General features: G+C 44.1%; 1 pseudogene; it reads left to right on the forward strand.

Annotated features, from left to right (window-relative positions):
* Positions 1-4514: 4514 nt before the first annotated feature.
* On the forward strand, positions 4515-27171 carry LOC148220107 (uncharacterized; annotated as a pseudogene).

The following is a 27171-nucleotide window of genomic DNA, read 5'->3' on the forward strand; positions in this document are numbered from 1 at the left end:
TCACACGCCTCCTAAATCAGTCAGGACTCCCCTGGTTCCACAGCCAGCACCCCACTTGCTCTCCCCTGGCCACTGCCATTGTTCACCAACTTCTCCACTTTGATCTTTGCTGGTGCTCTCAACACTGGCACACCCAGATGTTCTGCAGCTGTTGTCTCCTGGTGGAAAGGACTTGTAAAGCCATGTTTCCTAACAGGACTTCCACAACCTTTCAAAGCAACCTTTCCTGGGGTATGAACAATCTCATTCAAATGTCAACATTTCTTTTCCCATATGTGAAATCAGAATTTCCTTCTTCCGGGTATGCCCAAAACAAGGCACAAACTACATTGTGCCCTCTGTTTCACATGCTGACTTGTTTGTAAACAATGCTAGGAGAATACCTGTTTTGATCCAAGCTAATCTCTGGCCCTTATAGTGCTTTCGGTAGTTAGTTTTGCTTTGCTATTTACTTGATGTCGCATTGAATTGTTGAATCATAAACAGACTATCTGACTGTATAGCAGCATAGCAGTGATGAATAAATGCAGGAGAAGGAGCAATGTGATTGTTTCCTAGACTCTTCCTAGAAACTGAGAAATCTGTTACTTAATGCTCACCACAGCAGATGGAGGAAGCATCCTACATGATGTCAAAGCAATGAAACTGTAATCCCTTTTATGATTACAGTCAAGGCACTGCTTTTGCCGCCATAAGTGGAGTGCAGGGAATCTTAAAAGACGACACTGTAACTGTTCTCCATGCTCACTGAGAAAATAATGCTTTTGCAGTGGAGCATGTCTCACCGCAGCTAAATCATGGCTTCAACTGTACACTGCCTTCAAAAAAGCCCACAAAAAGACAAATGAAAGGATTTGGAACCCAAGGGAATGTCAGATCGTGGCATAAGCTCACTTTGGTTTCTTTCCAAATTCTCAATTCCATTTTCTTCCGAGCCAATTATCCCACCTAACCTGAGATGTAATTTATGGATTTCCAACACATCTAGTTACCTTAGAATTAGATTGCCACTAGGCAAAAAGACAGAAACAAGCAGTTAATTTCAGACTGAAACCAAGGGTGTTTAGAACAGCAATACTTGGACATAACTACTCTTCATAAAAGCAAAACTTTTAGGACTTACCCATGTATTTTTGAAGGTGGAAAAAGTTTTACATCCAAAAGTCCCTACGGAGCTTTCACTCAGTGCAATGCGCCTGGAGAGGTGCTCTCGCTCGTCTTTCAAGGAACTATTTGTCACAGCAGAGGCGTCAGGTGCACAAGATGCCCGACTAGAAGGGGCAGTGTAGAACTCTCTCTCGGTCTCAGTCACTACTCACTGTAGAACGGCTCTGTCCTGGCACATTTTCGTGTGCGATATGTCTCTCCAGGTCTTCGGTCCTTGCGAAGCTCTATGTACTGTGAGCGCTGCTACTTGCAGCTGACAAGGACTGTGGAGCTAGCAGCGAATTCGGAGACCGCTGAGCACATAGTCAAGGAGCGAGAAGTGCCCCTGCAATGCGGTGCTAATAGCAGTTTCCTCCCGGAGGGGGTGAGCTCCGAACAAAAAACTTTCTCTTCCTGGCAACAGATCTCTGTGAAGGTGCGTAGGCGAAAAGCTTTCGTTTTCCATTTGAACTGCGAGAGAGGCAGACTGTTGCATGGAGCTCTGAGAACAAAGGTGCACACCCTAGGCGGGCTTGGGCAGAAGCAGCGTTCTCGAGCGCTTGGCTGCTTGCACACTGCTGGCTGTGTGGCGCTGCCTCAGAAGCTTCTGGCCGCCGGGGGTGAATGCGGCTCCAGGCGTGGGCGAGGGCGGTGAATGAAGCCGCACAAGTACCGTGCTTGTGTGCAGCACGTTACAGGCTACTAGGAGAGGAAGGTGGCTGCCTCTCGCTTGCGTTCCCAAGTGCTCTTAGCAGTCGGAAGGAGCAAGCTGAAGCACTGCTGCTTGTGCTGCTCCTTGGTTCCCTTGCAGCCCGCTGTGGAAACATTGGCAGTCATTTCTAGGCGCCGAGTTGCAGAGAGCACCATGGTAAATGCCGTGGAGAAGGGAAATACAGAGTGCAGCGAGGAGCTGGACGTGGCTTAAGTGCAATAAGTAGAAGGTGAACCTAGGCACTGCCTCTTCAATCTGGCCCACTCTGGTCTGGCAGCAACTTTTGCAAGTCAGCAAAGGGAGCTGCGAGTATGTAGAATGGAGGGCAGCGAGACGCCGTGTGTTATGCGCCCTTTCAGGGCTGCTGACAGAGGGCTAGTTGAAGAACGCCTTCTTCCTAGTGTACTTCTCGCTTCTCTCTAGCTGCATGGAGTGCACCACAGCGAAGGTGTGAGGAAGGGCACTGCCTCAGCTTTCGGCCTGGCCTGCCTGTGCTGCACATTTAGCTGCACACCAGAACAATGGCATTTCTTACCCGCAAGGTAAAAAAGGTCTTAGTGTAGTCTCAGGATTGGCATTGCCTAGACATTAAGTGGAGAGACCACGTATGAGGGAGTCTTTAGCGGTTTCCTCCCCCATGGCACAGGTGTATTCTCATTCTCGTGCTGAACTGCAAAGTCCGGGCATGGCAATTTTGGCCCGCCTTGTGCAGAGACAAACACAAATGTGTGGCTATTATCCTCTGTACCGGACCACTGTGTTATAAATGAGAGACAAAAGTATTGATATTCCTCAAAATTTTGGATTGCTTTATTTGATATAGAAAGAGCAAGCAGCGCGCTGGGAAACACGAGGGGTCACCGCCCACTCCACGCTCCACCAACCCTTGGTTTGCAGCCTCTTCTTGTACTGTGGTTCCTCGTTGTAATCAATAATTTTTGGGGGTTTTTTTGCTGTCATAATTTTGCCAGGTAAGCAGTGGTGGTCGAATAAACATCCTTACACAAATTCACAAAGCCTCCGGGCATTAATCAGTCACAGATAGCCATCTGGTCCTTGTAGATAACCACCAGAGAAGTTCTGGAAGTCTGGTCCTTGAGATAAGCAGTATTGATCAGACAAAGACAGGAAGGGCTTTTTGGGTAGTCCGATTTCGCAAGCTGGTAGCCAATACAACTTATTTGATAAACATAACATTATATAATTAATGTAATGTAACATAATTGTTGGGGGTTGAATTGTTCCCCTTTTCTTTCTGTGGAATTTCTCCCATTGTTATGCTAAGTAATTGTGGCTACACCTTAAAACGACAGATAATGTGCTCTGGTAGGGGGGTGGGTGGAGGGGGAGGGGGGGGAACCGAAAAAGGAAAGGTGGGATGGGGGGTCTGGAGAGGGGGACTCTCTCTCGCTTGGCTCGTGGTGTGGGAGGACAGCCCGGGGCTCCGGTCTTGCATCTCCCCTGCCATCCCAGCACAGTAAAAGCAGGTTCGCCTTGGTGAATTATTTCCTGCTTCATTCCTTGTTTTGGTGGGGGTTTTCCTGGTTTTCCTCCCCCTTTCTGCTGGGTTTCTTTCTGTGTTTCACCAACTGCAGCTATAAAGATTTTTGCTTTTGCTTTCTGCTTCTCTTCATCCCTCCTTACATAAACTTTTTGTGCTTCTCTTAGCAATTCTTGTAACCCCCGATCTTGCCAATCATCTAACTTGTCTAATTTCTTTCTAATATCTCCCCATGATCGAGCAACAAATTGGGTTTTGAGGAGTGCCTGACCCACTTGTGTATCAGGGTCTATCCCAGAGTACGTTTGGAGATCTTTCCTCAGCCGCTCCAACCAGTCAGTAGGGGATTCATCCTTTTTTTGTTGTTCACTAAAGGCTTTATTAATATTTTGTCCTTTAGGAACTGATTCTCGGATACCTTTAACGAGTATCCATCTTAAGTCCATCATATTCTGGCGATGGACATCATTCTGATTATCCCAGTTAGGATTATTTAATGGCCATTTCTGGTCTCCCCTAGGTCCAATCTGATGCTCCCAGTCCCATACCCTCATTCCAGCCTGTCTGATCATTTCCCGTTCTTCCGTGGTGAATAGGATACTTAATATAGATTGTAATTCCATCCAAGTATACATACTTGGTCCGAGGAATTGATCTAGTCTCTCTGATACCCCTATAGGATCTTTTAATAGTTTTCCCATTTCTTTTTAAAGTTTCTCACTTCCCCTGTGTTCAAGGGAACACTTACAAATCCAATTAAGCCAGCCTGTTGTCCTGCTAATGGAACTTCCCTCAGGGGGTAAAGGAGAGCCTTTGTATTGTTATCTCCCTCCTCTCTGGTGATACTATCTCTCCTGGTATTCCTTTGACTGGAGCGAGTTCTTAGAGCTATGGGAGTACCAGGAGGAGAAGTGGGTGCGTGGGGGGGGGTCTCCTGTATTTTCTGTATTATACAGAGGTGGGAGATTATCGAGGGGTTCCCAGGTAACCTTTTTTTTATCTTCATCCTCTTTTTCTTTTAAAGTATATATCAAGGATGCCTTGGAATGTTTGGCCCACAGGGCAGCATACTCACATTCCTCTCTGTTAAATGGTTCTTTATGAGCCACATATGTGTTTAATGCCCGACAAATCCAACCCTCAAATGATCCGAACATGGGCCAGTATAGGTTATCTTTACCGATCATTTTTCTGGTCCACTCCACCATGCAATATTGAATCAATTTTTCTTTACTTTTTCCTCTGTATACCACCCCTGTGTCCCAACATTTTAATATTACTCCCAAAGGGCTGCCTGGTGGTATTTCTGGAAACCTACTTGTCTTGTCTTTATTTTCCCAGTCTCCTTGTGGACCAAATGAACTTGAACCTCTTCGTGGGTCCCTGGGACTCAGAATCTTACTCCCTCTTTTTCCCATTTTTACCTCAAGGGACTGTCTTGAGGTGTTTGTACTCCCCGATGTGTTCCGCCCGAACCCCTGCCTCTCCTTGGGTCAGGATGGACTGGAACCCGCCTCTACCTGGGCTGGGATGGGAAAAGCAGCTTTTCCCTTCTCCCTCCGTGACTGGTGTGTTGCAATCTGATTTTCTTTTCCTCACCCTTCCCCCCTGCCCCCCCCTTCACGGGTCCTGCCTTTGCCTGGATTAGGATGGGAAGGACGTAGCCCTACCCGGGCTAGGACAAGAAAATCAGTCTCTCCCTTTGTGCTCACTCGCTTCGTCCAGTCACCGGCCAGGTCCCTCGCGGGATGCTGGAAACGCAGATAGAAGGACTCCACTCTCGCTTCGCAGCAAAGGCCACGTCTCATTCAGACAAACACACAGTCATCCCCAACAAACCAGACAGATACTTACAGTCCGATACTCCTGTCTGGGTCTTCGTGCACAAGAATTACAGGTGATTTTGCCGCGGTCTTCCCGGGAGATTTTCCTTGCTCAGTCTATATGGTGCGGTATGTCGACTGGTCCTGAGAATCACTGACGAACCGGGGCCGCAGTAGTGGGGCGCTTCCCTGAAATCGCAGTGCCTCTCAGAGATCCAAGGACGTCCCGGGTTTCGGCACCAAATTGTTATAAATGAGAGACAAAAGTCTCGATATTCAGCAAAATTTTGGATTGCTTTATTTGATATAGAAAGAGCAAGCAGCACGCTGGGGAGCACGAGGGGTCACCGCCCACTCCACGCTCCACCGAACCTTGGTTTGCAGCCTCTTCTTATACTGCGGTTCCTCGTTGCAATCAATAATTTTTAGGGTTTTTTTGCTGTCATAATTTTGCCAGGTAAGCAGTGGTGGTCGAATAAACATCCTTACACAAATTCACAAAGCCTCCGGGCATTAATCAGTCACAGATAGCCATCTGGTCCTTGTAGATAACCACCAGAGAAGTTCTGGAAGTCTGGTCCTTGAGATAAGCAGTATTGACCAGACAAAGACAAAAAGAGGCTTTTGGGTACTCCGATTTCGCAAGCTGGTAGCCAATACAACTTATTTGAAAAAGTTAACATAACATAATGTAATGTAACATAATACAACATAATAAAACAAGGTGAATTTAAAAAGAATTATTCAATCATATAATTTCCTTTATCTAGTGTCCATGCTTCACTTCAGAGCTTAGTATTCTGGTTTATGCAAACCCCAATGCTTTTGTGATTAACACGAATATTTTATCAACTGTCACATCTGCTTCCGGGTGTGTCGGCCGCTATGAGCCCGCAGCAGCTGCCGAGGACACTGTGGATTGTGGATGAGGCTGGGCTGGCCCCCCGGCCCCCGTTGGTCTGACAGCGGCAGGAGTGGCATCCGAGCAGCATCGCCTGAGGGCCTCAAGGGGGGCGGGGAGAGAGCAGGGACTGACCCTGAGCGACACCAGAAGTGATATCCGTAGGGCCCAAAAGGCCAGCGGTGGCATCGAGTTTCACGGGTAGGAGGCTGCTAAGCTGCTTTGAAAGCTGGAGCTCCTCTGCTCTAGGACAGACTGGGAGAGCTGTGGGTGTCCAATCTGGCAAACAGAAGGCTCCAGGGAGACCTTCAAGCCCCTTGCAGTGCCTGCTGGGGCTCCAAGATAGCTGGGGAGGGACTTTGGAAAAGGGTCTGGATTCGCAGGACAAGGGGGAATAGCTTCAAACTGCCAGAGGGCTGGGGTAGATGGGATATTGCAAAGGAATTCTTCCTTGTGTGGATGCCCAGGCCTGGCACATGTTGCTCAAAGAGGCTGTGTGGGAGCCCCATGGCAGGAAGTGTCCATGGCCAGGCTGGAGCGGACATGGAGCAACCTGGACTAATGGAAAAGTGTCCCTGCCCATGTCAGGATGTGGGAAGAAGATAATCTATCTCTAAGGTCGCTTCCAGTCCAAACCATTCTGGGATTCTAGGATTCATGGAAGGCCCTTTTCCAAGTGAAGTGTTCTATCTCTTGGCTCCCAGCTTGAAGTTGCCAGTTCTTCAGGAAGCAGGCCTGGCCAAGCAGCTGTGATGAGCCATGGGTTCTCAATTGGACGAGTGTGATATATTTGCAGAGAGGAAGGCTACAGACAGATCTTCAAGGCCCAGGTAAAACAAGCAAAGGATTGAATAAAAGCCGAAGGTTGGTTGTGTTAGTCAGTTTGCTGGCTGTTGAAATGGCCCCAGGTCATTTTCAACATTTCTAATTTGGATTTGTTTATGTAAAAAATGAATGTGTTACCTCCAGCGTGGGCTCTCCAATGCATCTCCATGTGTTCCCATCTCTTTGTTGTATATCAGGTTCTATTAACTGAAGACAGAATCATAACACAGTAGTAAAACATATAGAGGTGTAGTTAGCCAGCTTCAGGAGTTTTCAACTCTGCTGTTGACTTTTCTGGTAACTGTAAGCAAGGCAACACAATCCAGTTACTCCACTTTTCCTCTCTGAGGAAAAGATGATCTTTTTTTTTTTTTTTCTCATTTTGAAAATAGCCTCGAATGAAGAGAGTTATGCATGTGGCATGTTGGATTCATTATTTTACCTTTCTCTCCTGCTGTTTTTCGCGTACTAGTTTTTTTAAAAAATTTTTTGTTGCTTTTCTCCATTCAGTAGGTTTGAAAGAATTCTAATTGTTGAGATGACGGTTCTTTGAAGGCTCACTTAGCCCAACTTTTGGGTGAAGGAAAGAAGAAGACAAGGTCCTCTAAGAAGAGTAAAAAGCATACTTTAAAGAGACATGGAGAGGTGTCTGCTGATGTCATGCAATTACCGTGTAATCAGCAGAAATGTGTTGGAAAAACACCCATCAGTGACTTCACAAGAAAGCCACACTCAAGACAGGTAAAGAACAGAAGCATAAAACCCCAAAGGTATGAAATGGACAGATTTTCATTAGGAATGAGCAACTCCTGAATTCTTGGTTCTAGAACTAGGGGCTTGTAATAAATAGACTGTCTCCTTGCCAAACGTAAATTTGGTGTAATGAACTGCTCACTGCCCGTTGAAGTGCAGGGCTAGTAGACTAATATTTGCCATGGCAGGCATATTGTATGGCTTTCCTGTTAAAAAGAAATTGGTTTTTCTCATAGCAATCTAGATATATACCCAGTCTGACACCGATTTTTTAGGCTATATTTCCAAGTAAATGGCTTCTGTGATGATGCAGTAAGTTTATGTCATGAACAGGAATGAAGTGATTGCATGCATCCTTTTTTACCCTAAGCCAGCTGCTGAATAATGAGACAGAGACTCTCACTGACGCCAAGGAGTGCCCAAGCTTTTGGGAAAAGCACTGGGCAGATAAAGCCTATTTCCACATTTCTTGCTAGCGTCTCCTTCAAAGTTCATGGGTTTGTTCATCTTTTAGAGCTGTTCTAGATGTCTTTGTAGTTTACATGTACTAAATGTAGCAGGTATTGCTTTCATGCCATCCTAATAGATTTGAAGTTGGGATCTACTCAGGCTTCAATGTCTCAGAAGAAGGACCGTTGATTCTTTGAATTCTATTCTTGAACGTGAGAATGATACTGATGTAGTTAATGAATTAATTAAATCGAATTCACTTGAATGGAAAAATTGTCTTGTTCATGTAGATTTTAACTTGGGAAATTGATATTTGAGTTCTATTTTTCATTGTTGTTGCTTTTCTGTATTCTTTCAACAGATAGCAGATGTACTGACCAAGTATTCTGTGAAACTGGAGGAAATGTCCTTCCTCTTGGCAGGTGATGTTCACAAGCTCATTAACGCTAAGGCCATGGTAAATGTTTTACCTGGGGCAAGATAGCGGTCTGAATATTCCTAGAATGTCTTTCTTTCCCCAAATGAAATTCATTTTTTTCTGCCTATCCATCACTGAAATATAGAAGAAATTTCTACTTGGCAGAGTACTGGTTATCATTTGTGTTCTTTTCTCCCCTCATTTTCTGTAGAAGAGACAATTTTTTGTTTGTTTTTGCATGTCGTATGCTGCTTCTACTTCTGGTTTTATTTTTTAATACACAGAATATAAAGAGAGCACTGCTGGATAATGAGTGGGCAACTGCCAAGCTACTCTTGAATCGAATGAAATCAGAGCTTGAGAAAGAAAAATGGCATCAACTGAAATGGCAAGGGAGAATTAAGGACTGGAAGCTCATGCAAAAGAAGTGCATAGTTCATAGTTTCAGGTCAGAAATGTGGCAGTCTTCTTTTGGACAATGAGCAACACAAAGTGGCTAGTGTTCACTTTTGGTTTCTGTCAAAGTAATACTTGATCATTTTTTCTTTCAACGTGATATCACGTATGATATCACATATATCATGTGATTCCATTCTACATATCTACTTTCCATCCTGCAGAGAATTTATGGCAAGTGAAGAAATACAGAATCCCACAACTGTGAATATTGAAATGGAAAAGTTGATAAAGGAGCAGATGGTACTTGCATTTATTCATCACTGCTATGCTGCTATACAGTCAGATAGTCTGTTTATGATTCAACAATTCAATGGGACATCAAGTAAATAGCAAAGCAAAACTAACTACCGAAAGCACTATAAGGGCCAGAGATTAGCTTGGATCAAAACAGGTATTCTCCTAGCATTGTTTACAAACAAGTCAGCATGTGAAACAGAAGGCACAATGTAGTTTGTGCCTTGTTTTGGGCATGCCCAGAAGAAGGAAATTCTGATTTCACATATGGGAAAAGAAATGTTGACATTTGAATGAGATTGTTCATACCCCAGGAAAGGTTGCTTTGAAAGGTTGTGGAAGTCCTGTTAGGAAACATGGCTTTACAAGTCCTTTCCACCAGGAGACAACAGCTGCAGAACATCTGGGTGTGCCAGTGTTGAGAGCACCAGCAAAGATCAAAGTGGAGAAGTTGGTGAACAATGGCAGTGGCCTGGGGGAGAGCAAGTGGGGTGCTGGCTGTGGGACCAGGGGAGTCCTGACTGATTTAGGAGGTGATGGTCTGTGCCAGCAAGAGGAGTAGTGCTGTGGCCATGGGACACTGCGAATACTGGAATTCAGTGGGGTCACTGGGAAGGCTGAGTGTCTGAGCTGCTGGAGGGACCCAGTTTGCCCACATGTAATCATCCAGTCTCACTCTTGCCAGCCACAGAAAGGAGCAGGATGTGGCTGCTGGTGATGCCTGTCATGTATATGTAGTGTATATGTGTGCTATCCTAGCCTGCTGGGAACACTTCTTCTTTGTGACTGCTTGGGCTGAGGGAGAGAAAGCAGTGGTAGTTTCTCACGTTTCGAGTTTGCTCAAGTTTCTCAGGCTGTTTCTGGAGCCACCCAGAGTTCTCTTCCTTGAGGCATTTCAATTCCTGGTAATTTTCAAAATTCAAACAGACACAGGCCTAAGCTAGTTGATCTGACATCAGAGCTATTCTTACGCTGAGCTGTTGAATGATCTGATCTCCTGAGATGTCTTCCATCTCAGTTTATGACATGGTTCTTGTGAAAAGTAGGATCTTTTAGCCTGGAGAAGAGAGGTTTCTGGACAGACAGTATGGTGGCCATTGAATATTTAAAGAGGGTATAAGACAAATGGAGAAAGACTTTTTCGGAAGGTTTGCAGAGACGGGACAAGGGGCCATGCTTTCAAACTGAGACTAGGTTTAGATTGGCTAAAAGGAAAAACTTTTCTACAATGAAGCTGGTGAGACACTCAAACGGGTGTTCCAGAGAAGCTGTGGATTCCCCATCATTGAGAGTGCTCCTTATCAGTTTGGCTAGTCTTGAGCAATTTGATCGACTGTTAAATCTACCTGGCAAGGAAGTTGGACTAGATGATCTTTAATCACAGACTGTTGTATGATTCCATGAAAGACAGAATGCAATAAAGTTCATATTTCAGATTTTGGCGCAGACATATTTATTATTTCTCACTTTATGCATCATTGCAAGGACAACTTTTTAGCTTCTGAAATGATGAGCTGAGATTGATTTCCTTCCTTAGTTTCATTTTCCCTGTTATTCCTTCACTCTTGGACTTTTTTTTCACCAGATTTCCTCTTTTAGTAAACTTCCCTTAAGTATCACTTTGCTCCCCACCTGGCTTTTTTTTTTCAATGACACCTTTTCACTGGTTCGTTTTGGGCCTTTGCTGCTTGAAGTCCAGCAGCCTCCTTGTCTGAGCATTATGGAGCTTTATTTACAGCTTCATCACTATGCAAAAAGCCATAAATTACTGTGTTCCATCTCACATACCATCAAGTATCACACTAATATTCCCTCTGCTGAATAGCTGTTTGGCTTACATAGACCAGCCAAATACCAGGAAACCCAGATGGCAGCAAGAATCTTGTAGACTACTCCCGCTGTTCATTGACATTCTGGAGAAGTCACGTGAGGTATCACATTCTCTTGAAAGAAGTGTCTATCATCTCGGACATTCTAGAATGGGCTATTAATATTGTCATGAGTTTCTGGCTAGACTTTTTAGTATGCAAATTCAAATTCAAATGATCTGAAATGAGAGAACTTCAAGAAATTTTTTTTCCCAGAATCGAAGTATGATGGAGTTACATAGGGAGAATCTTAATCTTAGTTATTCTATTCCATCTCACATCATGGCTGGGGGCAGGGAGAAGGGAGTATCTTTGGGGGACAATGGGTTCCAGTGTAGTCAGTAAGCTGGGCAGAGGAGCCATCAGGTATTGTCTGTTGTTGGGGGGGGGCGATTCATGTGAACTCTTCCTTTCTTGTACCCTGCCACTAGTATTGTTGCTAAAATTGTTTGTTTTCTCATCCAAGTGACAAAATCAGCACAATTAATGAGGGATGAAAAGGGAGCAACGACCTCAGAACAGGAGGAAGAAGAAGCAGAGCCTGCTGTCCACCAGAAGAGAAAAACACTACCAGCCAACTTTGCATCATCTGTGAACTTCCTGGGCGTGTACTCTATCCTGTTGCGTTTCCTAGATACATTGTAAATGGTACATTCCGTGACCCCTGCTGTGCCCTGTATCTTGGTCCCTTTCCCCTCCTGGCCACACAGAGCTTGCTGGGATCCAATTTCTCCCCGCCCCCTCTTTCCAGACCCTAGAAAAGGTCAGTACCCCGTGGCCTCGGGCTCTTCCCCATCTCTTTCCCCTCTCTTCCCCCTCTCTTTTCTCTCTTTTCTCTCTTCCCCCGCTCTCTTCCCCCGCTCTTTTCTCCCTCTTTTCTCCCTTTTTCCCTTCCCTTTTTCACTCACTACCCACGAGAAATAAACCTGTAACTTTTCTAGGGGAAAGAGCCTCTTTTGATATCTTAACTAGGTACATGAGGCTAGGGCCTAGGGGAATTTCACCCTAACACCTGAGCTAGACCGGAGGAAGGGTGAAAAACCCTATTTTGGGGCCGAGTAAAAGCCATCACTATCCCCTTGTCCAGATCACTGATAAAGATATTAAACAGGACTGGGCCCAAGACTGAGCCTTGGGGACCAGCTGGATGAACTCTATTTCCCACCACTCTGTGGGCCTGGCCATCACCCAGTTTGTCACCCAGCAAATAGCCCACCCATCCAAACCATAATCAGACAGTTTCTTCAGGAGAATGATGTGAAACTCATTGCAAAATGATCAGGGAGATGCCTAGGAAGAGTCTCAGGTGAATCCAGGAGACTATAGTGGAGGACTATTCAGTTTTCCAATCAATTTGCTTAAAAAACTCTGCAAAACCGTAATAAAAAACAAACAAACAAACAAACAGAAAAAGCAGACCTATCAAACACACAAAAAACCCCAACCAATAATCCCCAAAGAGACAAAAAAGGACACAAAAAAAAGCCCACAAAAAACCCACCCAAAACTGAAAAAAAACCCCAAACCCAACACATCAAAAAATCAGCGTGAAGGTTTTAAGTAACTTTAAAACTAACAAAACAAAACAAAAAAACCTAGGAAGTCACATTTCAAAAGGTGCTGTCCCAGCCTCTTCTCTCAGCAGGGAGGACATCCTGAAGAGGAGCCAGTTGGACGAAAGCGGGACAGGGCAGCACCTGGGCCATTATCACAGGACGGCCCTGTGGCTGCCCCATTGCCAAAACCTGGACACATAAATCAAACACAGGTATGCACATGTGCTTAGACACAGGAAAAATATATTTGTCTGAAAAGAATACTGGTCCATTTATATCACTGGAAAGAGCATAATGCCTCATCTCAGCTTTCTTTTCAGTCATTACAAATGTTTGAAAATATAGGAGTGCAGAAAATGGAAATATCCAAGATAAACATAACAACCAATAATAAAGATTCCATTTTTGAAACTGCATTGGGAATCCTCTGCAGAAATTGACTCAGAGCTCTAAGATTTACAAAAAAGACCAAGAGTATTGGCTCAATACAACACAGTGTCTGGAGACTTCAGCTGGTTGCCTTGATTTCTCAAATATGATGGAGGAAGCACCTTAGCAACTACAGCTGCCAGTTCTCTCAGGGCCCTGACATGCCTCTGGGTGGGTCCCATGGTCTTGCATGTTCCGGTTCCTCAAGTGGTCTGAATGCTGACCTGCTACTATGGCTTAGAATCAAGTCCACCAGTCCAATAAAGTGACAGATGTGGAAATAGTGACTGGCAGTAATAACTGAGACCAATATTTGTTGAGTACCTCAGCCTTCTCCTTGTCTGTTGTCACTAGTCCTGTCTGGCTTATGGGGGTGGGGGGGATAGGGGAGGTGTGATATGTTTCTTTTCATCTTCCTTTGCCCACTGAAATACCCGTAGGTGCCTTTATTATTCTTATTTTTGGCATGCTTTCCCAAATTCAACTTCAACTGAGCCTTAGCTATTCTGATCCCATCCTCACACACTCATGTGTTACCACTGTATTTTTCCCATGATTTGTCTCACTGTGTATTGTCTGCATATTACCTTCTTGCATCACATCTATTAATTTTCAATAACCTTCTGGCTTTAACTTGTTTTCAAAAAAAACCTTTTTGAACCTTTTCACCTCAGAAATTCACCTGGGAAACCCAAAATCCCCAAAATTCACCCCAAGTCCGCCCTGGGATGCCCAGCACTCACCTGGCAACTGCCAGAATTCCACAAATTCACCCCAAAATTCACGGGGGACCCCCAAATCCCAGGGCTTCACGCCAAAATCCCACCTGCAACCCCCAAAATCCCTCAAATCACCCCCAAGACCCAGTCCCCCCAATACCTCCAAATTCACCCCAAAATCACTCCAATCCCCCTCCAAACCCATCCAGATACCCCAAAACCATCAAATTCACTCCAAGACACATCTGGGACTCCCAAAATTCATCAAAATTCCCTGGAAAATCCACCTGGCATCCCCAAAACTCACCTGAGTACACTAAAATTCACATGTATACCCTAAAATTCACCAAATTCCCCCCAAAATTCCCCTGAGATCCCTAGAATTCCACAAATTCCCCCTAAAATTCAACTGGGACTCCCCACATTCCACAAATTCACCCCAGTCCTGGGGTACAATGCAAAAATGTGTCTTCTATCACCATCTGTTAAAATGTGGGAGGGGTGGTGATCCTTTTCTCTGTGGGAGATATCCTCTGCTGATGTATTGGGAACCCAAATTGCCCTGGGATTCTGGAAATAATATCAAACTGGCCTGAAGGTGAGACTTTTGGATTGTCTTCTGAAGAAGAAGAGGAGCAAGTGGCACGTGCTGAGGAAGCCACACCATATAATGAGCTACTGGAGACTGAAAGACGATATGCCCTCTACACTGATGGTTCCTGCCAAATTGTAGGCACTAACCGGAAATGGAAAGCTGCAGTATGGAGCCCCACACGACAGGTTGCACAAGCTACCGAGGGACAAGGTGGATCGAGTCAGGTCGCAGAGCTAAAAGCCGTCCAGGTGGCTTTTGGATATTGCTGAACGAGAGATGTGGCCAAGGCTTTATCTCTACACTGACTCATGGATGGTAGCTAATGCTCTGTGGGGATGGCTGGATCCCTGGAAAAAGGCCAACTGGCAGTGCAGAGGGAAATCCATCTGGGCAGCTGAGATTTGGCAGGACATTGCTGCCTGAGTAGAGAAATTGACCATAAAGGTTTGACACGTGGATGCACATGTACCCAAAAGCCGGGCTAATGAAGAACATCACAACAAAGAGCAGGTGGACCGAGCTGCCAAAGTGAAAGTATCACAGGTAGATCTAGACTGGCAGCACAAGGGAGAATCATTCCTAGATCGTTGGGCCCATGATGCCTCTGGTCATCAGGGGAGAGATGCAACATACCGATGGGCCCGTGACCGAGGGGTGGACCTTACCATGGACAGCATCTCACAGGTCATCCAAGACTGCGAGACCTGTGTCGCAATCAAACAGGCCAAGCGGGTGAAGCCTCTGTGTTACGGTGGACGATGGTCAAAGTACAGGTATGGGGAAGCCTGGAAAATTGACTACATCACCCTTCCCCAAACCCACCCGGGCAAGCGCTACGTACTGAGCATGGTGGAAGCAACTACAGGATGGTTAGAAACCCACCCTGTGCCTCATGCCACTGCCCGGAACACCATCTTGGGCCTAGAAAAACAAGTCCTTTGGAGGCATGGTACCCCTGAGAGAATTGAATCAGACAAGGGAACCCATTTCAAGAACGGCCTTATCAACACCTGGGCCAAAGAACATGGTATTGAATGGATATATCATATCCCTTACCACGCGCCAGCTGCCGGGAAAGTTGAACGGTCTAATGGACTCCTTAAGACTACTTTGAAAGCACCAAATGGTGGAACCTTCAGAAATTGGGAAATGAACTTGGCCCAAGCCACCCGGATGGTTAACACCCGAGGGTCCATCAATCGAGCCGGTCCTGACCACTCTGAACCCCTGCACACAGTGGATGGGGACAAGGTCCCTGAGGCACACATGAAAGGTATTTTAGGAAAGACTGTTTGGATTAATCCCACCACAGGCAAAGGCAAACCGATCGGTGGGATTGTTTTTGCTCAAGGACCTGTTTGCACTTGGTGGGTAATGCAGAAAGATGGGGAAACCCGTTGTGTACTGCAAGGAGACCTAATTTTTAGTGAGAACTGTTGGTAAGGTTTCATTTTATATTATATATCTGTAACAGGGTATTGGTTTGGGTATGATGTAGATGGTAATAGAATAAGGGGTGGATTATGTCCTGGGGTACAATGCAAAAATGTGTATTCTATCACCATCTGTTAAAATGTGGGAGGGGTGGTGATCCTTATCTCTGTGGGAGATAGCCTCTGCTGATGTGCCATCTGATAAGATCAGGGGGATGATCATCGTTATCTTTTCACAACCCATCCTTCCTCCAGAAGATATATTCTATTAATGGGCCATTAAGTTCTCTTCTGTGACTGATAAGATTACATCATCCCATTGGGAGATGCTCCAGCCAGGGGGAGGAGCCAAACATTTCCTACCTAGATAAAAACTGAGATTTGGAACACCAAAGCACTCCTTTCTACTGGATCCCAGAGGAAAGTCTGACCTTTTTCCACATCATCGCTGGATCTTTGGAGGAAAACTGCACCTTCTACAGGAGCACTGCTTCAACTGAACCACATCTGTCATCCAGGAGGAGTGCAGCCACCATTTATACGGACTGCTACCAACACCCTGACTGACAGGGTGTCAGGTTGTATTTCTGACTTTGTTGGTGGTTTTTTCTTTTATATTATTGCATGTATTTTATTTTTTCTCTTTTCTCCTATAAAATTGTATTACTGACTTGGAGTCTCTCACTCGTTTTATTTCAAACCAACACAACCCCAAACCTCACTACCCAGTATCCCCCAAAATTCCACAAATTCTCCCCCAAAATCAAGCTTTGACCCCTCAAAACTCACCTGGATCTCCCAAAATTCCCCCCCCCCCCATTCACCTGGGAACCCCCAAATCCCCAGAATTCAACCCAAAATTCACCTGGGACCCCAAAAACCTCCAAATTCGCTCCAAAATGATTGGCAGCTTTACACACTCCATTTTCCCACAAAAGGATCTAGAGCCCTGTGCGCTTCGTATACAAACTTAACGGAAAATACCTTTCTATTCATTCTCAGCAAAAAGACTTCCTATTCCTCCTTCTTTTGGACAAAACTGCCTTAACTTTCAAAATTATTCTCTTGCTCACTTGCCTGCATAATGCTTAGTCCCTGTTCTGCATGCTCATTTTCTTCACTTTTACAAGGAATCGTCTCCTCATCTTCTTCTTCCTCTGCTTCTTCCATTTCCTGTGCCTAGATCTCGTTTCTCTGTTAGATTTGTTTCTCCAGCTGATTTTTGACAACTGTCTCTATCTTGTGGCACCGCTCGCTCGAGAGAGGTGATTGTCCTGCTCTGCTCTGGGCTGGGACTGTGCTCTCTTCAAGCCCTGGGGGCAATTTTGGATGTCACAACGTCAGAAAGACCTCAGGCTATTGGAGAAATGTCCAAAGGAAGGACACAGAGATAGTGAAGAGGCTGGAGGGGAAGCCATACAAAGAGTGGCTGAGGGCATTTGGTTCAGCTGCAGAGAGGACACTGAGCTCACACCTCACTTGGGACCTCTCAGCTCCTCTCAAGGGCAGCACAGGGACAGCTTTGCTCTCTGTTCTCTGCGACCAGGGACAGGAGCCAAGGGAATGCCAGGAGCTGTGTCAGGGGACGATTAGGCTGGCTATCAGGGAAAGGTTTTTTTCCTCAGAGGCTGGTCAGGCACTGAATAGGTTCTCCAGGCAATGGGCACAGCTCCAAGGCTGCCAGAGATCCAGGAGCGTTTGGCCAATGCTCTCAGGGATGCAGAGGGTGGGACTGTTGGAGTGTCTGTGCAGGGACAGGAGTTGGACTTGGACGATCCCTAGGGGTCCCTTCCGACTCAGGAAACTCTTACCATTTTCCCCTCTTTCCTCTCCTTGCACAATGCTCTCAGCTTACTGTTCCACCGTATGTTCCACTTCTAAAACCTCAGCTACTTCTTTCCAGTTCAAGCACAGTTCTACTGGTTGCAATCCAAAGATATACCGATTGAAAAACAACCAAAAAGAAACACCTGTTTGGAATGTCGTGGTCTTATTTGGATCTCGAACTATGAAGTCGATTGTGCCTTGCAAGTTCGAAAAGCAAAACAACAACAAAAACCACCCACCAAACCGTTTTAACACAGGGATTTGCTTTCTTCTAAGAAATCCATATCCCTTCTCAAAATGGATCTATTTCAGTAAGAGATCATCTTGAATAGATCACTTACTATCTAAAGAACTTGGATCACTCAAATCCGTAATGATAAGCCTGTTACCTTGTCGTTTTCTGTTCCAAAGGCAAATGAATTTGCTCAAGTGCCATTTGTAACAAGGACAGAGTTCAAAGTGCTGCTCTGAGAAATGTTTTGGTTTCCCTCTCCTATCTCTATCAAAAGCACTTTCTTCAATGGCTGAAACAATACTTGATATAGTCTGAATTTTAAAGGTCATGAAAATTTTCTCAAAAGTGAAAAATTAATATAGCAGTCGGGTTTTAAACCAACGGGAATTTTTGTTTTACCTGTTTGAAGATTTCCTTCACACCAAAATGTTGGCTGATGGATACCTAGAAGAAATCAATTCCCACAAAATGCTTCTGGGTAAGCCATTACGTCATCCATTACAATTTGCTTCAGTTTCCCGTTCCTGTCCAGTTGAAGGTCCCTGTTTAAGAGACTCAAGTACAGAGAGAAATAAAATTAAATATGACTACAGTGCCTTTAAATCTAAATCGAACTTCCTGATCAATCTCATAAAACCTTTAGGCTAAATGTTGCCATTGATCTGTTTCTACTGAACACAATCACGTCCTGGCCTGTTACAGATTAGTTCATTACAAAGAAAGAAATGCACAGAAGTTAAAATATTTCCAAAGAAGCATTTGACATCCTTCCTTTTGAATGGGGAACCATTCCAACACTGTTGGCGGCCTAGTAAGAGCTCTGGCTCTGCAGCCTGTCTATAGAAAACTACCTTAGTTATGTTAAAGGTCTGTTCAAGGTTACCGTGTCCTAGGCGTGACTATAGAAGAAAAACAAAATCATAAATTTTGACATTGAGATAAGCAAGAACAAAGGAAAAGACATCTGGGGAAGCAAGATCCTGTTTAGTTGATATACCTTGTCCACTTCAAAGAGTATCTTATGCAATAACTAGACTGTAGAAAAATAGATCTTAGATGAACCAATAGAATTACTATTAACATATATACGTCTTTTGTGTAACCAATCGTACTCTTTGTAAGAAACTCTAAGTAACCACTGAAAACGTATAAAAATCATCTCTTTGTTAAAAATAAAGACTCGGCTCTTTGCATTCATATTGAGTGTGTGTTATTGATTCCTGTTCTCCGGCATGAAGACCCCAGAATCTTGGTGACCCCGACGTGATGATCCGAAGGGGCCAGACTGCTTAACAGACAGACTTTTATGTGGAGGGTCTCTGTGCGTGCCGCCTAGGAGATCGTTGACTGCCTGCAGCGGTTGCGACCGGGCGTCCGAGAGAGGCGCGTGTGGCCACTGTCGACCAGTGAGTCGGAGCCTTAGACGGCTGTTAAAAATTTGCGGGATGGGAAACACGGTATCAGCTATCTAGAAGGCTACTGTTGATGCCTTAATGGAACTTGCCCAAAAGAAAGGAGAGACTGTTGATCGGTCTTCGCTCGTGAATTTACTGTATTGGGCTAAATGTCGTGGTTTTTTAAAAGACTCTACCGATGTTTTTAAAGAGACTACTTGGCAAGAAGTCGGGGCAGATTTGTGGGAAGCTATACAAACTGGGAATAAGGAGGTAAAATCCTTAGCTCCTATGTACCGGCAGCTGCGCATGTTAATTGAACAAATGGGTGCTGAAACTGAGCTGGAACTAGCAGCATAGACCATGGTCACTGCCGTTGCTGGTAAACTCACCCAAGAGTCTGCTACTGTCCCACCCGCGTACATGTCAGCCCCTGCTGCCCGTGGCCCCTATGATGATTTAATACCACCCTGGGACCCTACCGATGTTCATAATGTGCCATCCTTTGCACCCTCGGTACCTACGGCACCCCCAGTAACAATGAGCGTAGCGCCCGCTAATCCCACTAATACTGACTCCGTGTTGCATCTGCCCTCACCTTCCACTTTCAACCCAGCGACTGTGCCTCTTCCCGAAGAAACAGAAATGGACACGGACGATTTACAGTCCACACTGCAAAAGCAGACCGAAACCATGCATGAACTGTTAGGTGAAATGAAGCGGCTTGATAAGGGTTCCAAAAGTAAAACTATTCGGGAAGCATATAAAAAGGCCCATAACGCCATTCTCTCCGGCCTCAAAACTTTAGAGGAAAATTCTTTTTCTGCACCGAATAATTCTACATCTCAGCGCCGACAGAACATTATCAATTTGGTTAAGCTGGGGAGTGGGATATGCCTACTGCAAATCAATTTCTAACATCTAAAGGTTTACCCCCAATAATGCCTTCTGAAATTGAAAACACAAATGTTTCTCATTCTACAGAAAAGGAAGGGACGGGATTGTTAACTACCTTTAATGACTCTTTTCAGCGTTGGTGGAACAAAGGAGGGGAGGGAGGCTCAGGAGGCTCGGGAGGCTTGGGAGGCTCGGGAGGCTCAGGGAAAGGTCCTGACAAAACTTCCATCCCCAAAGACCCTTCTTTTGACATGAATAAGAGGTGGAAAGGAGTGGTAACAAATGCTGAGTTGACGGGAGATTTTCAGTTTGTCTCAGCTCCGGTGGTGCGAGGAACTGGTGGTAATAATGCTTGGCAGCCCTTAGACTGGCAAATGATAGCAAGGGTTCAAAAATCTGTAATGGACTACGGTGTTGATAATCGCTTGGTAAGGCGACAAGTAGAAGCATTGCTAAAATATCAAGAACTCGTCCCTGCTGACCTTAAGGCTATGTTTGAACTTAGGACTAGGACCTACTAGTTGTCTGTTATTTTTAGCAAAGTGGCAACAAAGATTGGAGCTTAAACAATTAGATAATGTCAATTTGCCTCAAGGTGATCCTCTACGCTTTGCCACGCTAGATGTGCTTATGGGAAATGGTCAATTCATCGATCCACAAAGACAGGCAATGTTAGGGGCTCGCATTTTAGCTCAAAGCAAGTCTGCTGCTTTAGAACCTTTTAACAACTTGCCCCAAGTAGGTAAGCCTGGACAACCTTATTTACATATTCAGCAAAAGGAAGATGAATCCTTTTTGTCTTTTGTGGACAGGATTAAAGAAGGAGTAGAGGTAGCACCAGATGTCCCTCCTGATATGAAAGGTACTTTAGTAAAAGAAATAGCTATGCAAAATGCAAATGCCACCTGCAAGCGATTATTAGCAGCATTACCAGCTCATAGGACAATAATACAAATGATTGAACAATGTTCACGAGCCCCTTTAGAAATTGAAAAGGACAAAGCTCGAATTCATGCTGCTGCTTTAGCTGCAGCCATTACTCAAGCACACAAGCAAGGGAACGGGGACAAAGGCCCTCCCAATACACGCTAAAATTGCCATCATACCGGACATATTAGAAAGCATTGTCCTTCACGTTTGGCAAAACAACAACAAAATAACAATACGAACCTCACATCTACATCATTTGTCGGCACTTGCCGCCGATGCGAAAAGTTTGGCCACAAGGCAAATGAATGCCGATCAAATTTAAAAAGGATGGGGCACGGTTGGCGGGAAACGAGATGAGCTGTAAGGGGGGGCTCTGCGAACAAAAAGAACCCCTCAGTAGCCATGGCTGTGTCTACAACATGCTCCCCACCACAAAAAGGAGCGCTGGAGTCGATTTGGTAACTAGAGACTCCGTGACTATTTTTGATGATTCTGTTACCGTCATCGAGAGTACTACCAAAGGTCCACTAGGTGGCGGTATGGCCGCATTATTGCTAGGGAGATCGTCGGCCACTTTAGACAGCATTTTCGTTTTACCTGGTGTAATTGATGCTGATTATAGTGGTGTTATCAGAATAGTAGTGAAAGTCTTTTCCCCACCAATGTTCATTCCACAAGGTAGTGTAATTGCTCAACTTGTTCCTTTTCTTCCCCAGGTTCCAACAGCTACTAATTCACAAAGATCTGGTGGTTTTGGTAGTACCGGACCCTTAATTGCCTTTGCTCAAGTCATGACTAGTGATAGACCGACCCGGCAAGTAACCGTAAAATTGTATTCTGATAATATCGATGATTCCGAAATGCTTGAACATTCAATGATGCTAGACACTGGGTCAGATGTCACCATAATACCACTAACTGCTTGGCCTCAGCAGTGGCCCACTACACTCTTAAATGAGCAAATCTTAGGAGTTGCTGGAACCACCCGTACTTTACAAAGTCAGGAATTCGTAGAAATTACTGATAAAGAGGGAAACAAGGCTGTAGTAAAACCTTATGTACTAGACACTCCTCTTTGGATCCTTGGTAGAGACACGCTTAGTCAATGGAATGTCATTTTAACCAACCAACATTTTCAGGGGAGGCCACTGAGCCGATAGGTGCTCGACCCACTATACAACTAACATGGAAATCTGACCAACCAGTGTGGGTGGCTCAGTGGCCCATCACTAAAGATAAATAAGAGCATCTCCATTCATTAGTACAAGAACAATTAGCCTTTGGTCATTTACAACCTTCTATGAGTCCCTGGAATACCCCCGTTTTTGTTATACAAAAAAAAGTCGGGAAAATGGAGATTTTTACATGACTTAAGGGCAGTCAATAATCAAATGCACTCTTTAGGAATTCTGCAACCAGGTTTGCCATCGCCAGCTGGTTTACCAAAAAACTATCACCTGTTTATTATTGATATCAAAGATTGCTTTTTTAGCATTCCGTTGCACCCTGAAGATACCAAACGATTTGCATTTAGTGTGCCCTCCATTAATCACAGTGCACCTATGAAAAGATATGAGTGGGTGGTACTCCCTCAAGGTATGAAAAATAGTCCTACAATTTGTCAATGGTTTGTAGACCAAGCCTTACATCAATGGAGACTTAATAATCCAAATTTTCTAACATATCATTATATGGATGACATTTTAGTCGCAAATGAATTTCCATTACCCCACTTAAAACAAAAGGAATTATTGCTAGAATTAGAAAAGTGGGGATTGAAAGTGGCAGAAAAAAAAGGTGCAATTCTTCGACCCTTGGTCTTACTTGGGCTTTAAAATAACACAAGCTCGCTTTGTGCCTCAAAAGGTAACTTTACATGCAAATATTGAAACAGTCAATGATGTGCAAAAGCTTCTAGGAGACATTCAAAGCATACGTGCATGGGCAGGTATTTCAAATCAAGACTTAGATCCTTTAAGAAAATTGTTACAAGGTTCAAAGGACATTAATGATAAAAGGGAATTAACCCAAGAAGGGAAACAAGCCCTGGATATAATTGCTAAAAGTTGCATTGTACAACTGCTTTTAGGTTTGATCCTACCATACCAATAAACCTTTATATCATTAACTACCCTGCTGAACAAATTGCTATAATTGGGCAGGAATCATTCAAGACTTTCTTCTTATTGGAATGGGTGTTTTTAGCATGTAGCCCCACTTCCTCTGTTACAAGACGTATTGATCATTTAGGATCCTTAATTCTGAAAGCACGCCAACGAGTGCATACTGTTTTTGGAGTTGATGCATCTTCTCTTTATGTGCCCATAAATAATTTGTCTCTTTGCACTGAACGGCAATCACTATCATATACATTCACTACAGCCACTATTGGCTTAGAACTTGATAATCATTATCCGTCACATGCCTTGTTTTCCACTAACCTCCCACTAAAAGATCAAACATTGCGAAACTCTAAGCCAATTCCCAATGCGATCACTGTTTTTACTGATGCCAGTGGAAGGACCAAAAGGTTCGGATATGCAATATGGAAAAATGGCAACTGGGATGTCGTAGTTTACCAACATCTGGAAGGATCAGTACAATTACTTGAACTCAAGGCTGTAACCTTAGCCATTCAACACTTTGACTTTCAAGAAATTAATCTCGTTAGCCTTTCCTTGTTTGTTGCCTCTATCTTGGAAAGAATTGAGGACGCATTAATAGGTCGAATCTCAAACTCCTTATTTTATCATGAACTCATTCTTCTAGTAAATGTAATTAATATCAGGCACCATGCCTTTTTCTCAACACATATCCGCAGCCATCTCAATCTACCAGGGTTTTTATCAGAAGGAAACGCCAAAATTGACCAAATCGTATCCTCACCAGCCATTGGACTCAGTAATTTTGACCTTGCCGTTGCCTCTCATGCCTTTTTTCACCAGTCAGCATTAAGCCTACAGAAGGAATTCCATCTAACAAAACGAGAGGCACGAGGTATGATAGCATGTTGTCCTGATTGGGCAAAACTACCCCCAATCCAGTTACAAGGAGTGAACCCTCGTGGTCTCCACCCTAGAACATTGTTTCAATCAGATGTCACAATCGTGCCATCATTTGGACGCTTTAAACATGTACATGTCACTGTTGATACCTGTAGCAGACTAGTATGGGCAATGCCTATGATAAACGCCAAAAGTAAGGCAACCTGCAGACACTGGTTAGAAGCTTTTGCAGTGCTTGGTGTCCTACAACAAATAAAAACAGATAACGGTCCTAATTATGTTAGTTCTACTTCACGTGAGTTCCTACGTAGATGGAACATTACCCATGTCACAGGAGTACCTCACAATAGTACTGGGCAAGCTATTGTAGAACGCAAACATCAAGACCTTAAACGCCTTTTCTCTGCTTTACAAAGGGAGGGGAATGTCACCCTCTCTCCACAAGAAATCGTAGCAAAAACATTGTATGTCCACAATTGGAAAATGTGGATGGAACGCCCTGAGCTAAAAACCCAAATGTTGCCCATTACACTGCATTTTTGCAAGGATGAATCTTTGACTGTTCATAAGATACAAGTATCTGTATGGGAACCCCAATCACAACAATGGACTGGTCCCCACCAATTATTGACATGGGGACGGGGTTATGCTTGTGTATTAACAGGTGCTAAACCTAATTGGATCCCAGCCAAGTGGGTCAAGCCTTGGATATCAAAGATTGAGGAAACTGGAGAAGACACGGAGCCAAATTCAACGGTGGATGAATAGAGTGCAAGATCTCATCCCGATCCTAATCATTATTCTCAAGGAACCAATAAGAACACACCCTAATATCCCAGACTTTCCAGATGTGATTGATTTGCGTAGACTAGTACAGAAATATCTTAGGTCTAGAATACAAGAAGTATTATTTCCTCGTTGCGGTTGTGTAGTATGGAAATTAGGAACTTTCTTTTGTGGAAATTGTAAAAGGGAGTATAACTCCAGTGATATTTATACTTGCTTTTATGGATGTAATGAATGTCAGGAACGCCAATCAGTAAGACCTTTAGAATCACTTAGAAAGTGGTTAAAACTGCCTGACTTAACTGTTAGTGAAGCTATAAGCTTATTTGAATCAATAGAAGAAAGGAATTTAGCATTGCATGCGTGGTATATTTTAAATTATACAAAGCTAGTTGAGACTGCTTGGTGTACTATTATTATATCTAGCCAATATACTGTTGCCTGCAAAATCCATAGCAATAATGATGCTAATTAAGCTACTAACACTATGTTTGACTCTTACCCAGTGCTTTTCGCAATCAATCACCCTCCCTCAAGAGAACTTCTGGATCGCTTGGGCCAATAAAACTGGTAACACAAATTTTTGTTTACATCTTAGTGCAGCCACTGACCCATTTAAAACTTGCCTCATTGGGTCACCGGTACAACCACAAGAAATTACTATAGCCCCCCCTATCAATTGCTCATAAGTAAAAAACAAAAGTCACTGCCTGGCAAAAATATTCAAATCTCTAAATACAACCCTGCCATGGGATCCTCAAGAGTTAAATTTACTAGACAGCCGAAAAGCAAATCACTCCGGATGTGTGTATGTTGGGCAGACTAGTTGGAACATTAACGAATCTAAAAAACAAGTCTGGCTAACCCCTCGTAAGTTTTACAATAGTAGTGAACATTGTGGATCATCCCCCTATGGGTGGGGTTCAGGTCATATTCACTTAGACATTTCTAAGCCCCTTTCCCTACCTCAAGGCCTATATTTAATCTGTGGAGATAGAGCCTGGCAAGGAATACCTCATCATGCTTATGGGGGTCCTTGTTACCTTGGCAAGTTATCTTTAATGCTACCCTCTTATAATCATTTGATTGCCTGGAACATTTCCAAAAATCGAAGGGAAAAACGACAAGTCTCGGAATTAGATGATAAATGCGATGATGAAGTGGAACTATGGAATAGAACCGCTCGATTTTTTGCAGCGTTACTACCCCCAGTGGGAACAACACAAGCGCTAACTGAGATCCAACACCTAGCGTGCTGGACAGCTAAACAGGCCAATGTCACTACACAAGTTCTGTCCCAAATGGCTCAAGATATGAGTAGTCTCTGACAAGCTATTCTTCAAAACAGAGCAGCTATTGATTACCTTTTGTTGGCCCAAAGTAAAGGCTGTGAAGATTTTGAAGGAATGTGTTGTTTTAACTTGTCCGATCATAGTGATTCAATCCATAAGCAGCTAGAATGGCTTCAAGATCACGCTAAGAAGATTACTGTCAATCACAACCCCCTTGATGACGGGTTAATGTCTTTTGGGATTTCTGCATGGGTAAAGGATATCCTTAAGATAGGAATTATTATTGTACTAATTGTAGTAATTGTGTTATGTATGGGACCTTGCATCATCCAGGGTTTTTCCTTTCAAATTCGACGTATGGCCAATGCTGTTCTTGAAAAGAAAGGGGGAGATGTTGGCGGCCTAGTAGGACCTCTGGCTCTGCAGCCTGTCTATAGAAAACTACCTTAGTTATGTTAAAGGTCTGTTCAAGGTTACCGTGTCCTTGGCGTGACTGTAGGAGAAAAACAAAATCATAAATTTTAACGTTGAGATAAGCAAGAACAAAGGAAAAGACATCTGGGGAAGCAAGATCCTGTTTAGTTGACATACCATGTCCACTTCAAAGAGTATCTTACACAATAACTAGACTGTAGAAAGATAGATCTTAGATGAACCAATAGAATTACTATTAACATATATACGTGTCCTGGTTTAGGGCAAATTTGGGAGGAAACCTCTGAATGAGGTCCCTCGGGAAAAAGGAAAAGGAAAAAAAAATTGGAGAGAAGTGGAAAAAAAAGAACTGTTTATTCAACAGGCAACACACCTCCCAGCGCAACAATGGACAATATCAAACAGCAAAACCTCTCGCCATTCCGAGGAGATGGCAGATTTAGAAGAGTTCTTTCCATGGGCTGCCCGGCTCACTCAGTCTGCTCTCAGTCCCTCTGGTGCTGGGGAATGGCGCGGCCCAGGCCCGGCCCGCTGGGCCACAGGTGTGA

Source organism: Sturnus vulgaris, chromosome W, assembly GCF_052056855.1.
Source record: "Sturnus vulgaris isolate bStuVul1 chromosome W, bStuVul1.hap1, whole genome shotgun sequence".
Classification (NCBI taxonomy): domain Eukaryota; kingdom Metazoa; phylum Chordata; class Aves; order Passeriformes; family Sturnidae; genus Sturnus; species Sturnus vulgaris.